Source organism: Misgurnus anguillicaudatus, chromosome 21 (genome assembly GCF_027580225.2).
Source record: "Misgurnus anguillicaudatus chromosome 21, ASM2758022v2, whole genome shotgun sequence".
NCBI lineage: Eukaryota > Metazoa > Chordata > Actinopteri > Cypriniformes > Cobitidae > Misgurnus > Misgurnus anguillicaudatus.
Genome location: NC_073357.2, coordinates 29,883,230 through 29,896,817, shown reverse-complemented (window position 1 = coordinate 29,896,817; position 13,588 = coordinate 29,883,230). Strand labels below are relative to the sequence as shown.

The 13,588-nt window shown below is 37.1% G+C and overlaps 1 long non-coding RNA gene across 3 annotated transcripts in view; it reads right to left on the bottom strand.

Moving 5' to 3' along the window:
- Window positions 1-13,588, bottom strand: part of LOC129441930 (uncharacterized) — a 145,880-nt gene that overhangs the window by 93,084 nt on the left and 39,208 nt on the right. For all 3 annotated transcript variants that reach the window (XR_012360284.1, XR_012360285.1, XR_012360283.1), the window contains exon 4: window positions 2,758-2,869. This is a non-coding gene — a long non-coding RNA (uncharacterized lncRNA). The remainder of the gene's footprint in view (window positions 1-2,757; window positions 2,870-13,588) is intronic.

The following is a 13,588-nucleotide window of genomic DNA, read 5'->3' as shown; positions in this document are numbered from 1 at the left end:
AGCTTTAGCATTAGCTATAATGGGCATTACTAGGTTTATTAAGAAAATGGTATCGGATCGGTACATGGGTTCAAGTACTCCCCAATTCCGATGCCAGAATTTTTTGTGGTATCGGCCACAATTCCGATACCGCTATCGGAATAACCCTATTAATCACACATTTTTTAACAATAATTAAAAAAATGGATATTTTTTAATGAAAAATTAAATGGATAGTTCACCCAAAAATGAAAATTCCATTCCATCGTTCGTGGACCCCATTTAAGTGAATGGGGTCCACAAACGGTTTGGTTACAAACATTTCTCTAAATATCTTCATTTGTGTTCATCAGAACGACAAAATTTATAAAGGTTTGTAACAGCATGAGGGTGAGTAAATGATGACAGAATTTTCATATTTGGCTGAACTATCCCTTTAATGTGCTTTTTAGGAGATAACCAGTATCCCGCTAACTTCAGGGTTGGTCTACAAAAATACGTCATCCCTGCCGCACTCTATAAATTATACAGATTATAAGTAGGGATCAATGCGTTAAAAAGTACACAAAACAGCACGTCACTACAATATACAGTAGGTTATATACTGTCCAATGCACAAAACATACTATAGTGTTGGCTCACATAACTATATCCATCCCGACACTGTATCTGTATCTCTTTCAGAACAAGACCTCACTCCTGACACTCATTCTTCCGACCCCCGTGTTGTTGGGGCCCATAAATAATAAAACTGCACACTGCTTTTGCAAAGATTGGAGTTTGTAACCCACTGCTACAATCCCGGCTCAGCGCGGCGAACACCATCGGGGCTCAGCTTCCAACAAGTTCCATATTGACCCACGACCTCCGCTGAGCGCCGCCACACAAGCTCACACACAAAGCGGTGTGTGCGGCAAACTGGACACTCTGCTCTGAAAGAGTTTACTTCAAAATAAATACTTAATGCGGCATGCCCGACTATTTTGATGAAATAATTCATTGACGCAGAGTAACGTCTGTAATAACTAACTAGATGCCACGTTCAGAGAAAAACAAATTCAAGGCTGATCAATAGAGGCCTTGGGGGTTTATTTACTGTACCCTGATCAAGGCTGTGAGATTAGTATAGGTATAGTGCAAATAGCACTGTGCATGCCCACACACACCCTCATCCTCGCCGCAGTGTCGGACGGTAGACATGGATACGTTCTCATTAATATGGCTATGGAAAACAGCCTTCGGGCGGTTGGAATAGAGAGCGGCCTTACGGAGAACTCACCGGACGCACGAGCCAACCAGGAATCGCATAGCACACAATGCTAAATGGGGTTTGTGTTCGTTTTTACTCAGCATCTCTGTGAACGGAGCTTACGGAAAAATCCATATAATGCTGAGCAGAATGCATAATGGCACACAATGCCCCCGAAATCCTGATCTGAGAGAACCGCCGCCGTAAACATGAAAGCCAATTATAACTAATTTATTGATGTCCAAGGTTCCAACCTTACAATATTAAAACAGATTTTGATACAGAGACCTGTGAAGATCACTTATACAGACGAGTTTCGGCTTGCGGTGTCAGGAGCTTGAAATGAAGAACACAAATTGTGCCATCCCTCCTCCAAATGAAACCATTACACACAACCAGCAATGACCACACAATGATTCGTTCTAACCTACCAACAACCAAAAAAGAAAGAGATAATTAAGATGAGATAATTAAACACTAATATAGTCTACATTTAGGGAATATAATCAGACAAATAAATGCAGTACCACGTAATTCTCACATCCAGCACACCCTCCATTCCTCTAAAAACATGTTGTCTGCTTTGACACGTCTCAGCCTCATCTAAATTATCATTGCTGACCCCGCTGAAAGAAATATGCTTTTGCAATAGCGTTCCTGCTATTAAAACTGAAAGTGGCTGCGAATAATGAATAGTATTTTTAAAGCAGACAGAGACAAGAGGACGGGCTTTTTCTTAAACTGTCACTCCGTGAGTAATCATGATTGCCCCGCGCGTCAGACGGGAAGAAGGGGGCACGCGCACCCGCTTCCCCGTCGACATCCATCTCTCGCTGCAGCCGCTAGGAGAGGATACATCTCTCTCCCGCTCCATCTCAAAGCAGATTTGCGCCTCTTCACTCAAACAGGCAGATGAGGCAAGTGTTACAAATATGTGTTTTATATTCAGCAAAAATCGTAAAGTCAGGCAGAGGTCTCGCCGTGTAATCGACAGCAGGGTTTGCCTGTGTGACAAAGAAATCATAACAGCAAAACGGCATTTTGCTAGATCCATTAATTAGCCGATTCTGACATAATGTATCACACGTGTCCAATTATGGTAGATACCTCAATGCAAATGCTTTTCATTACCAAAAAAAAACTGGACAGGGTGTTATTCAAGAAAAGTCAATAATTTACAATCCTTGAGAATTTATGCAAATGTAATCAGAGATATAGGATAAGAAATAATGACTCCCAGCATGTGGACTGCGTTTCATACTCGTGTATTTGCATACAAATAAACAACTCCACTATATACTCCCCTTATACTCCACATTATATTAATTACAGCTTTGAATAGGTTAAAGTTTATTAATTCCTATATGAATGAACTAAAATGTGCTCTAAAGGAAGAAATATGGTTGTATTGCTTTACCTGTAATTAGTATTTAGTGTGAGCTTGCTGCCTTGCTCAAAGCTTGCAACTGTATTCAGAATCAATAAGGCTCTGTTAGAGTGTTTGAAGTGATGCTGGCCTGTTCACAAACCTGCTGCCGATGTTTTTTTTAGGTGTAGGACAGTTATATTCCAGTAGATGGCACTGTACTGTGGCTGAAAGTCCCAAAGGCGAGATCTTCCAACAAGCAAAGATGTCACATACTGCAAACATTCATAACAGAGAAAAGCAAATATGAATTAATAATCAATAATCAAACTTAATTGATACAATTTTTAATGCATACTATTAATATATATATATATATATATATATATTGCATTTTAACACAGTTTAATCAAATATTTTTCTTTCTCCCATGAAGTTAAATATTTTTCAAATGCAATGAAAATATGATTTATATATTTTTTAAACACTGATTGAGGGTAAAAGAGTAAACAGTATCTATATTTTAAGCAATAAAGCATGTATAAAACAAAAAAATGATACTATCACCACTGACTTGACTTCACAGCAGCATGCAAGACTTGGCTTCTATAAGGTATACGGATGTATATGGCCTTAACTTACACAAACATACACACTTAAGTGCCTACAGTATTTTTCTGTGTTAAATGAGAAAAAAAGAAAAAAAAATCTATGGGAATGATACAAACAAATAGCCTTAGAAAATCTGTGTCTCTTAAGAAGTGTGTCGCTGCATGTGTTTCTTTCAGCTCAACAAGGAGTGTGGGCATCAGAATGACCGAGAGAGACGAAGAGAGAGAGAGAGAGACCACCGAAGATGCACTTGCACACTCTCTCTATCTACCGAGGCATTCGGACGTCAACCCCTCGTGCTGCTGGGTGGGGCCCTGCAGACTCCAAATGTAGGCTGATGGAAAGCCAGATTATTCCTGTCAAAGTGTGGGCAACAATGCCTCCCGGTGCTTTGTTTACCATGCTTTTCAAAGGCGTTTGTTCTTTGATAAGGCCCCGGAAACAGGCTCACTGGTGGGAACCTATGGAAAAGAATACACTTTCTATCAATTGTGCCGGTCTTATCCCCCAGAGCGGTGCGTCTGGGTGTGGGAATAGTGTGCGGTTTGTATGCTGCAGTGTGGCGATAGCATTCACAGCCCAGGGCCGAAGAACAGACTACATTCAGTCCGGAGAACCACAGGCTCCACACTGGCTCATTGTACACAGATGGACAATATACTCTATATTTGGTTTAGCCACAAAGAAACAAGGTTCGATGGAGAGGGTGCCGGGTGGGATGGTGTGTTGACAGTGTTTTGTGCAGAAGTGTGTGAGAGGTAGGGTAGGTACATTTGTTCATGTAGTGTGTGTGTGTGTGTGTGTGTGTGTGTAGGTGAAAGGGAGAGATAGAGAGAGGGAGAAAAAAAAGAGAAAGGTGCAGATTAAAAAAGAGACAGCAGAGCCACATGTGTAAGTCATAGCTGTCATAATTCATTAATATGTAATTTAATGAGACGAGTGTAAATGGTAAAATCTGTTCCGGGCACCACACTAAAAACAGATTCCAGATCATCAAAATGAGGAAAGAGTGACAATATATATATATATATATATATATATATATATATATATATATATATATATATATATATATATATATATATATATATATATATATATATATATATATATATATATATATATATATATATATATATATATATATATATATATATATATATATATATATATATATATATATATAGACGTAATGGTTTTTATACTGTACAAACTGTATATATATATATATATATATATATATATATATATATATATATATATATATATATATATATATATATATATATATATATATATATATATATATATATATATATATATATATATATATATATATATATATATATATACAAACTGTATATATATATATGCAAGTTACTTTTTTAGTTTAATTAATTTGATTTAAAAAAATTATGTACCGAGTTAAACTGAACGTAGTCACATTATGGACTCTATGCGTATACGCCTGTGTGGGAACAGTTTGAGTCACAAACAGAGATGGCAGGCCAGAGCTCGACATTTTTGTGATGAAATATGCAATTTCTGAATGCAGAACTTTTCAGTCATAAAAAACATGCAAGGCCTGATAGAAATCAAGCCTCAGCTAAGAAAAAGTAACGCAAAAGTAACTAAAAAGTAACGTAAGCATAACTTTCCATGAAATATATATACACACACACACACATATACGGATAGGATACAAAAAGTAAAAAATAAGTGTAATAACAAAAAATAATTGATTTAAATAAGGCAAAAATGTATTAAATTTTAAAACATTTCATTATTTATTAAGTACTATAAATCGATAAGTTCTAGTATTTTATATACTATAAAAAATAAGAATAGTTTGCCTCTGTTTGATTTAAAGACAAAACAAAAGGAGTAAGCTTTCAGAGCCGAATTGATCGTCGTCATTTCAGTTTGCTGTGGAAAGCACTAGTGTGACATGTGATGCTGAGCACCTTCTCAAGCAAAAGAGAAAAAAAGAGGGGGAAAAAGAAACTTAGAGCCAACCCCCACCCACAGAGGCACCACAGTGCATTGGGTAAATTAGTATTATGATTTTAACGGATAAATACCCGTTCCGCCTAATTAATCCCAAACATCACAGGGGGATATGACACCATGGGCCAAACAGATCAAGGAGTACACATCAAAGGTGCCTCCGCTGTGAGGCTTCTACACAGGCACAAAAATCATTTTCTTGTTTATTTTTATGTGCAGATGGTCAATGATGCAGAGGAAGAAGAATGAGGAGATATAGACACTTAATTCCTCACGCTGGACTTAGAGGACAGAGCCTCATCAGCCAGGCCTCTAATTAGGCTCCCCGTTTTCAAAACGTCAGTCGAAAGTTGTTAAAACGCCACATCGGGTAAATCAATAGTGCGCCACGCAAATGCATATACAGTAGTGTGTCGGTGGAAACAAATAATTATGCAGAATTTTTGGCAGAGGAAAAAATACCGTACATACAAGTACTGAAAAATGCCACCCGGGCTCAAAGTGTAAATATTTACCACAGCAATCACCTCCTTCTCACATTTGTCCTAATAAATCATTGCTGCGTTCTTCTTAGTGCTTTCATTAGAAACTGTAATCTGCCCGAAACCAGGGAGCAGCTATGCTGAATGGGAAAGAGGTGAAGTTTACTTCTGAATGCAGACAGAATTATCCACACAAAAGCACCACTGACATTAGAACACAGAGCGAGACTTCCCGACACCATCCGTAACGGCCGTTTCATGCATAAGTGGCACTAAAAAGGATGCTTTTAAGTGATGTTATATAGGGGAAAAGTAAAAGTTAACATTGCACAATTATATTTATCATTTCATAAATCTTTTTAAATATAATTAGCTTATGACAAAATATGACGTTTTGCACTGACAATAAGTGCGTATTGTAGGAAATTATTTAATGACATATTTTATTTTATTATACAATGTCCAAATTCCTTACACTTTCATGTTTGACAGACGTTTAGAAGTATTACAGACAGTTTTAGAAGCGTACCCAACTAGAGGCAGACCCAAAATAGTCACTTACAAAATGAGAAAAGGGTGTTTCCTTAGACCCAGAGAGAGAGAGAGAAAGAGAGCGAGCTTGCCTTTTTCTTATTTGACACAAATTGTCTGTGCACTCTAAAGAAAATGCACTGTCCTGCCAAGTTGACCACATATTTACTGTTTACTGCTGGCTGTTGCACATGTGGTTTCTGCATACGCTCTCTTCTCCTAGTTAAATCAGCTGTGGTCCCTGGGCTTTCTTCTGACATGCGCTGCACTGGAACGCCTGCCGCCGCTTAAATTTTTCAAGAAAAGAAAGGCATTTGTATGAAATAATAATGACCGTTTCATACATTTATATTTATGTGTTTCCGTTTTGTTTTTTGTTATCCACTCTCTTCCTGTTTCTCCTTTCTTGCACACATAAGGAACAATTGAGGGGCTCAGATGCAAAAGCCTCTAAATGCCAACTCCATCAAAAATGAGATTGATGTTAACCAAACATTTCTCAAATACTTTAGATTTAAAAATCTCAGCCTCAGGGCATTCAGAAATGTCGCTTTTTGTTAACAAAATCCATTAGGAGTCTGATCAAAAATGCTCATTTACAATAAATCATTTTTATTGACGCACTTAGAGGGTTTTGCATCTAAACTTAACACAACTGCAGTCCTGCCACAGTCTTTGTTTGTTCTTATTCCTGCAACTGTTTGTGTTCATTTCCCTTGCCATACAACTTCACAAATTGTCTTTATTCTCTAACAGGAGTCTTAATGTCTGCTCAATGCTTTCTGATATGCGAGTGTGCTGTAGTGCAGAGACAGTGACAGGGCCGAGTGCTTCTCCCTGAAGACTGAGGCTGTGGTTATAATGAAGTGCTCAAAACACCTACATGGTCGTATGGGCAGCGATTGATGATGAATTATAGATTTTAAAGTATCAGAGTGCAGCATAAATAACCAATTCAAACAGAGCAAATAGCAAATGCCATTAAATATTCGGTCTTCAGTCTCATTCAGAACCTGAGGTTATCGAAAATGTACAGCAAGGTTAAAGGTTGAAATATGACTAACAAAGTGTAAATGCAGTGTAATACTGAACTCATACGGTAAAATGCACGGTTGGTGTAAGAGATGTGTGGGCCAGTAGATCAGTCACATGGATTTGCTTGTAACACCTAATAAACTTAAAGGGTTAATTCACCCAAAAAATACCACCCACAGTAGTATTTTTTCCTGTATAAATGTTTTTGTTTTGCTGAACACAAAGGAAGATATATAGGAAACAGAAGCACCACTGACTTTCAGTGGTAGGAAAAAATACTACTATAGAATGGTGCTCAAAAACAATTTGGTTACAACACTTAGAATTAGGGCTGTCAAAAGATTAATTGCGATTAATTGCATACAAAATATATATATATATTTTTGCATAATATATGGGTGTAAATATATATGTATTTTGTATATATAAATGCATGTATGCATTTAAAAAAAATTTATATAAAGCTTGGAATTAGGGCTGTCAAAAATGTATTCGCACACTCTCAGAAATAAAGGTCCAAAAGTTGTCCCTGGGACAGTACCCTTTTAAAAAGGTACATCTTTGTACCCAATGGGTGCATATTAGTACTTTGAACTGCAAATATGTACCTTTAAAGGTACATATTTGTACCTAAATGGTACATATTAGGACCTTTTTTAAAGGGTACTGCCCCAGTGACATCTTTGTACCTTTATTTTTGACAGTGCATAATAACACAAAATAAAAATTCGTTTTTGCATAATATATGTGTGTACACTGTTTGTAATTATTCTGTATATATAAATACACACACATGCATGTATGTATTTACATTTTTTTAAATGTGCATATATATATTCTGTCATATATATATATATATATATATATATATATATATATATATATATATATATATATATATATATATATATATATATATATTTTTTTTTTTTTTTTTTAAATGTGCATATATATATTCTGTCATATATATATGTATGTATGTATATATCCGACAGAATTTTTATTTTTGAGTGAACTATCCATAACCATAGAGGCAATATAATGCATTGAACATATACTGTTACAAACTCCAATAAATCACCATGGTAAAATTATTTAGAATTTGTTTTACAATAGGTAAAAAGACATGTCGTTACAATAACCTGTATAATTTCCAGCTATTATTATTATTATTATTCAAAAACCTAATATATTTTTTTAGTTTGAGCTTTTTTCTGTTTTGATGTTGTAATGATTTTTTGTTTGCATAACAAACAGTTATCCACCATCTCTCAAGTGTTCTGATAATTTAGTTTGTATGTCAAAATTAATTAAAAAGAGCCCATGAGCAGTATCCTGCCACGGCATCACAGAGTGAGATTTCTTCCCTGTTACAGTAATCGCATCGGACGCTCCCAGTTTAGTGCGAGAGCTGCAGCGTTACAGTAGCATGTAGAACAAAGCAGGCTGCCATGTACTTTGCCTGAGGGGGCAAAGCTTTCATTGGCAGAGTCTGTGAGAATGTTAGACAATGAGTATGAAGTCAGCTGACAGCCCTATTCGCTTGAAGAACCTGCACCGTCATCTAGTGTGACAGAACTGAAACGGAGAGCACAAAGCTACGTCTGGCACTCTTTGACTGTTTTAACACAAGCTGGAGGGGAAAGACACAGAGCTCTCCGGGCTACAGCTTGGTGCGCTGTGGGAATGGCACTATGCAGTATAAACGTGAAGATCAATAATTGCGTGTTTGTTTGAATGAATCTTTGGTTGTCTGAGTCTTTGAAGGTTGTTTTCCTGTTTCAACATGTCACTGAACCACAATGAAAACATTAAGATGGGAAAGCGGCATCTGAGAGATGAGAGTCTGAGATTTGTGGTTAAGGATTGCTGTGATGTGTGGAAATGCAGAGAAGGAGATATTAGAAGACCCTAGTTCACAACAAGGGGTGTCAAGATTCTACGAATCCTCGATTCGATTACATTTTCGATTCTAAGGTCACGATTCGATTCTCAATTTTTACATGACATTTTATGCCATATTTTTTAGACTAGACTTTTATGAAATATAATATCTGACCTTGAACCTGGAGATGCCCTGCCATGTTAGTCGTGCTGCCAGTGGCAAAATATGGTACACGCACATAGCTGATAAAACAAAACTTTCTGTCAGGTGAACATTTCAGTCAGTACTTTGCACCTTAAAACGCAAATTTATTACCATCAGACGAGATTGTGAGACAATACCCCAATAAGTCATGTTTAAAGTCGCCATGAAACGGAAGTATCAATTGCTTAATTTTCCCCGTGGTGACGTGTATTCGAGTAAAACCGGCCTCTGAAATGAAATAAGGCAGGGCTGGATTTGAATTTGTCCATCGAGATCTGATTGGATCATTTGAAGTTGGGTCGTGTTGCTAATTGCTAATCGCAGCAATATTCTCCCGGACCCCGCCCACCTGCCATACATTTTGACCAGAAGTAAAGAGAGATCATGAGCTTGCTGTTTTTTGTTTCGCATGTAAAGGGCAGCTCGCGTGGTGTCTCCTGCATCTGCCATGCTATCTTTTAACTGGCTGTAGCTAGCTAAGTTAGAGGAGGTTGACTCGCAGCACTCAAAACGTGTTTTTTTCCTGCTTGACATGCCGACCGGACGTGACATGGGGGTGTGGCAGCATTGAGGATTCCATTTTTTAATTCAAAGTTCGAGGTTGTGCCTTACTTTCGATCACCCTTATTTACAACAGTACATGAAATGAGACCAAGCAGACCAGTTATGCGTATTTACCAATCTGAGCATAGTCCAGGACATCTAGTGAGTCTGTAATTGAATTTCTTCTTTTGCATCCTTGATTAGAACTAACTTTAGAAATTTTAAGCAACATTAATGCGGTCTTGGAAAAGTTGAACCATACATTGATGATTTACTTTTGATACTTTTAAAAGCATTTTATATTTGTTGTATCCTTGGCCCAGAGTAAGATTTTAATCCTTAAAAATGTCTATTCCAAAAATATTATTAACACTGCTAATTGAAAAAGTTAAAGCAGACAAAAGTTTGACTAAATATGCATTAAATAAGATTTTTTTATTTTGATAAACACAAAAAAGATATTTTGATAAATGACACAGCTTATTGTAACCACTTACATACACTCTAAAAAAACAAACGGTGCTATATAGAACCAAAACTGTTGCTTTGGATCGTAATCATAGAAGAACCGTTTTTAGTGCTATATAGCACCGGTGAAGCACCAGTGAAGCACCTGTGTAGAACCATATAGGGGCCATATAGAACCACTATAGCACCAAATGTGGTTCTACATAGCACTATATGGTTCTACACAGGTGCTTCGCTGGTGCTTCACCGGTGCTGTGTGGCACTGGAAGCGGTTCTTCTGTGATTGCGAGCAGGGAACCGCTTTTGGTGCTATATAGCACCGTTTGTTTTTAGAGTGTAGTAGGAAAACAAATATTAAGGAAGTATTGGGATAAATTATGAAAAAGATATTTTGATAAATGATGGTAAGCACACAGTTGACGGTACTCATTGCATTACATCGTATTTGTTTTTCCTACTATGGAAGACAATGGTTACAATCAGCTGTGTGCTTACTGTACCATCATTTATGAAAATATCATCCTTTCAAAAAAAAAGAAATTCATACAGGTTTAGAACAACACGAAGATGAGTAAACTACGACAGAATTTTATTTTTGGGTGAACCATCCCTTTAATTCATTAAAGTCATAATTGTACTTAAATATTAAGTGTAAAACAAAAAGTGTATTTATGAAATGTAATAGAGTACAAATTATGATAATATGCTTTGGAGTGTATGTTTTCCAAAGAAAAACACGGATAAAATACAAATACTTGAAAAAATACTTTTAAGTAGAAAGTAAAATACTTAAGTAGTGTCCACCTCTGCTTGATAGTGACCCTAGCAACTTATCAACCCCCCTGTGGTCTATGGATGTTGGCATGAACGATCAATTTACTTCTCCTTTACAGTAGGTGTTTTTTGTCAGTCTGTAAAACGATAGCTTCGAATTGTTGTTAAATCTGTTAATACACTCTATCACGCAACAGCTTTTTCCCATTTAGACCCGTTTTCCTTGTGTTTTCGCTGAATTCACATACACAAATTCTGCCGCTCTGTCTTTTGCCACTCAGTGGGCGTAACCGCAGTCACTTTCGCCGAAGGTGACGTCACGTGCATACTCTCTATTATGCATGTATGTAAATTGTTAGGAGACACTTTAAAATCTCATTTAGACATCATCACTTATAAACTGTCACTAGTGCTATCAATGCTGGATTTATACACATGCTCTCAAACCCACAGACCTGCTCTTAACCTCAAGTAAGATGTAGCACTGATCTCTTTTTTGACATGGGCACGGGCGTAGGCTGGGTGGGGCTGGGTGTGGGTTGCCACTTCTGTTAATGCTAACCGATGGGGTTAAACAGGAGCAGATGCCTCTCTAGACACAGGAGTGTATGTTTCAGTGGTGGGAGACTAAATCAGCATCTGATGGGAAAGTTTGGCTTCCCCGAGTTATGACAATCCTTGCAACTGAGCCCACCGATCAGTTCCAGATAATACAAAGTCATAATCACTCCTGGCACTCTACGAGTATTTACATTAATCTAATTTCATCCTTGTCCACGGTGACTAATACAGCCCTCCTCTTCTTTTATCCGCCAGCATACAAGCCACATTAAAGCGACTAAAAGGATAACAAAATGGAAAGCTAATCTGCGTTCAATAAAAAGAATATCCAAAAACCCTAATTGGAAATGCACCACCAGAGTAGCAAAAGAGGAAAAGAGAACAGCGATGGCTCTGCTAACATCGGACGGCACGTTTGCTGTGCTTTGGACTCTGTGCCATCAGGGGAGGTGGTCTTCCATATGCCAAGGCAGAGGAAAGGGGGTTGGGCACTCGGGGACATATGGCCCACATCTTCTCCAGCAACGCTCCTCTCTCACTCATAGGGACCAGGGATGAGCTCGCCAGCGCTAAACACTTTTCTCATTAGTTCAGGCCAGGAGCTTGATACAGGGCATGTCAAGAGGCATGTCTGGGAGCCACTCGATATGACAAGGCACAAGTGAGGGGCCAGTGGGCAACATATGGTGCTTATTATGAGAGAAGCCTGAGGGTTTTCATCTCCTTAATCAGACAAGTGCTGAGCCATGCACCCTCTCCTCCAATGAACTACAACAGGAAAACAACTCGAAGGTCTCTGTTTAAGCTTACGTCCATAACGCGAAGAACTAAAACAGTGGAAAAGTGCCAAAGAGCTTGGATATGCTCTAAATCACTTCAATGTGAAATATGATTAGCAAGATTACAGAATTCTGCAGGACTAAGTGAGATGTAATCTCATTCAGTCACTATAGACTGTTCAGAGCATATATAATCTTATTGCCCACAATTCATATGAATTAGGATGAAATCATTTAACATACTATATATGTGACCCTGCCTGTGAAAACCCAGCTAAAGTATTTTTTCTATCATACATTTGTAAAGAACATACTGTGAAAATATAACCATGTAAAGCCATGTCAAAGATTTAAAATGAAAATGAAATCAAACGTTGACACCCCTAATCTCATAATTAGATTATGTCTGGATTTCACAGATATATGTGTATAATAAATAAATAAATAAATAAATAAATAAATAAATATATATATATATATACACACACACACACACACACACACACACACACACACACACACACACACACACACACACACACACACACACACACACACACACACACACACACACATTTATATATAATAAATAAAAATAATATAATATAATTATATTTATTATAAATACAATGTGTATTCACAGTCACATGTATAATAAACTGTATACATTATATTTATAAAATTAATATAAAGATAATAAATGTAGACAATATGTTAGTGATGGTAATATTATCTTTAACTAATACGTTACGTAGAAATTAATGTCTTATGGTCAAGTGCATTACACTTACTGGCTAAAAAATAAATAAATGTAAAGCAAAAATGTGAAAATAATTACAGAAAAACAACATTTCAGTACCACCCAGGGGAAGCATGTCAAATTGGGATGGATTGCTACGTGTACTGACAGACTGAAGAGGAAGGAAAAAAATTTAAAAAAAAAAGTTTTATTACATATAAATGATTATGGAAATAATCTTGCCTGCCATCTACACACACCAGGCGAAGCGAGGGCTCAAATTCCCATGCAAGGTTCAAACTCCCTGAAACAAAACTTTCAGTGCCACAGTCTCTGGCAACATCTGGCTCCTCGTGTAAGCACATATTAGGATC